Source organism: Tribolium madens, unplaced genomic scaffold, assembly GCF_015345945.1.
Source record: "Tribolium madens isolate multiple individuals breed KSU strain unplaced genomic scaffold, Tmad_KSU_1.1 Scaffold_11;HRSCAF=98;Tcas5.2_LG3b, whole genome shotgun sequence".
Taxonomy (NCBI): Eukaryota; Metazoa; Arthropoda; class Insecta; order Coleoptera; family Tenebrionidae; genus Tribolium; species Tribolium madens.
Genome location: NW_025400975.1, coordinates 4,961,226 through 4,964,159, shown reverse-complemented (window position 1 = coordinate 4,964,159; position 2,934 = coordinate 4,961,226). Strand labels below are relative to the sequence as shown.

The 2,934-nt window shown below is 35.9% G+C and overlaps 1 protein-coding gene across 1 annotated transcript in view; it reads left to right on the top strand.

Moving 5' to 3' along the window:
- Nucleotides 1–2,934, top strand: part of LOC123016154 (LIM/homeobox protein Lhx9-like) — a 31,452-nt gene that overhangs the window by 17,672 nt on the left and 10,846 nt on the right. The window lies entirely within an intron of this gene.

Here is a 2,934-nt window from a genome sequence, read left to right as displayed (position 1 = left end):
ATAAAACGTGACATTTTTATAGTAAGTACTTTATCATTCATCAATTAGTTTTTTATTTAAATAAATCGCTTAAGCAAAAGACTTTTTTATTCACACTAWWTTRKAAAAAWWWWKRTTTTTTTATTACAAAAGTTAAATTTGTTGTTRCATTAAAATATTTATTAACGARTTTCTATTTTTAAATACTTTTTTAACTCAACCATTAGCTTCTCCCAACCATACTCAGAGAAACGATACAYTAAATAAACAGTAAGAGCAACCACAATCCCAATAACAATAAACTTGATAATTTTCTTTTTATAAAATTTAAGTGTGTACTTAAGGGCTCTCCAAGGATTCCAAAACCACGAAAACGAAGTATCTGGACGACTGCAACGAAAAATAAAAACATAAAATWCCAAAATGGCTCATACTTTGGTTTTGGTAGTCCTTGTGGTTCACGCCGTCCAASTCCTGCCGGATTTCTTTCGGCTTCATCCTTTGTCATCAATTCAAACTCTAGCTCAACACCACCAGCAAATATTTCTTTCCGGGTCCGTGSATTAATGGTTTTTAAAGGCCACCAACCTTTGGTTCTTCGAATTTTGAATAGGTTTAAGACTGGAGCGCCAGGTTGGGTCAGAGCAGGCGAGCAATTTCTAAATAGGCTTGCGCCTCGATGAAGCCTTGATAATTCCAAAGTGACAACACCTAGGAAATCATCGGGAGAAAAAGCGTCATTTTCCCAAGCTTGAATTGTTAGTTTACACGGAATTTTCTCTTCGCTTTCTTCAAAATTCGTTTTTTTCGTTTGGACGATCTTATTTTCAGTGGAGAGGTACTGAAATGGGAAAATAAACCTCCAATTAAACATTGCTTCCCCTGATAAAATCCTATAGTGGACATCCGTATACTGGGCTGTAGCTGGCCCTGTGAGCCATCCTTTGATATAAACATCAGCTTTTTTCTCCCCTGTTAGAATATCTTTTTCTTCTAAAATAATTCCTTCGGRATTCCACACAATAACCCTCAATTCATACGAAACCGGTTTCCGGGGGGTTATATTGACTTGTCTAGGGGTTGGGAAATCGGTCACTGGTAAAATATCAAGCCACAATTGCAATTTGCCCTAAAACACAATCTAAATTTTTGGGGAGTAAAAATTGGAGGAAAAACCTGTTCGACTCCTGGCCTTTGAGGGTGAAACAATGATCTAGTTTCAACATGTTCTGGCACTAGAGCACATCCCACTAGGGGGATTTCAACCCAATGTTTCAAAGCCAGCAAAGCCAAAGCTTGACGTCTCAAATCGACATTCTCAACGACTATAAAAAATATTATTTCAATACATTTTTTTAAGCACTTACTATTATCCAAAATAAATTCTTGTGGGCCAACAATTATCGACTTTTCCTTATACTCTAAATCGGGTATATTYTATTTTTTGCAAAGATTTTCAAGAATTGTGCTCGGTTTTTGCTGATCTCGCCATTGACAATAACCTAAACTAAAACTTTGAGTTAAGTGAAGTTCAAAATTTGTATTTGTACGTCAAGTAGTCTGCAGCCAAGCCACAATGGCCTCGATGTTTGCTATAAAAACGATTTTCCAAGTCGATTTTAGTTTGACCAATCAAATCGTCTGCACTAACAGCATCCCAGTCTTTCACCGCAACTATCAAAGTGTGGTCTTGYGGAAAAATTCCGGTAAATTCAAAYCAACGGCCAAAAATTGGYTTAATTTGTCTTTTGATACAATTTTGRTTATCATTAATGACATTTTGGTTCAAGSTTATGTAAAGATAAGGATCAGATTTGCCACTGATATCTTTCGGRCTTAAATTCAYTGCTCTGACACAATACACRCTCAAAACAAAATTTATTGGAGTATTTGAAGGAAAGTCTTGAAAAATTCCATCTTGRAGAGGTAAACCAGTTGGTGTAACAAAATCGTTGTCATTTAAAGGCCACRGATAGATTCTCAAAGCACCTTTAAAAARCCCAGTTGTGTTTGCCTCYTCCACGGCTTCATCCCCCGTTCTTTTCCCTTTGTACAGTTCAAATGAACGTAAAGTGTCACAAAAACCWTCAAATTCTGGCTGTTGTTCAAGTTCATGCGAGTAGACCTCAAAAAAAATTAAATTTTTATCAAACAAAACGAAWTGCTTACTTTTAATTTGTATTTGTGACWCAATGGTATTTTTCCTGTAATAGGAGTTTCCTGAAAACAATTAAAAAGTTTATCATTGSTCAAAAAATACTTCCAAAGAGGCGTAAAACTTGGTCCACCAGTCAAAATCGCTACTATCTTCAATTTCTGGTTCTTCCAATTCTAATGGTTTTGGTGGTGATGGTTTCTTRRTTCTTCTGCAAGTCAAACAGTTGAAAAATTTCCGCCACTTACTTTCCGTTTTGAGTTTTTTCTCAAACTGTATTTTTGTTTCGGATGATTGTACTTTTTCTAATTTCTGAATAAGGGACTCTAAATCTAAAGTTAGAAATTCTGATCAAGTAAAATTACCAATGGATTCGTCAAAATCAAGCYAGTTTCRTCGCACAGTCATCAACTTGAAATTTCTTTCTTCCGAGGTTTGAGGCTGATAGAAAAACATTTGCATCGCCATGATGTGAGTACCAGCAAGGACACTAATACCAAAATTTCGACTATCGTACATTTTTAAAGATAAGGTGGGTGCGTATGCTTCCTCTTCCGGAAAACTTGCTTCAATAGACTTGATCGGATTTGAAAAATTTAAGTGTTTCTTGGCGTTTGATAGAGTATCAGATGATACCAAAATAGTACCAAGTTCGACTACAACTTTTGGTTTGTTGATTTGTGCCATTTGAACCTTTTTCAGGTCTCTGACCCCCCAGAAAACGACTTCGATTCGATGGCTGATCAAATGTGGTTTAATATCGGGAGGTATTTTGATGATTGGCTCGCGACGTGTTTCTA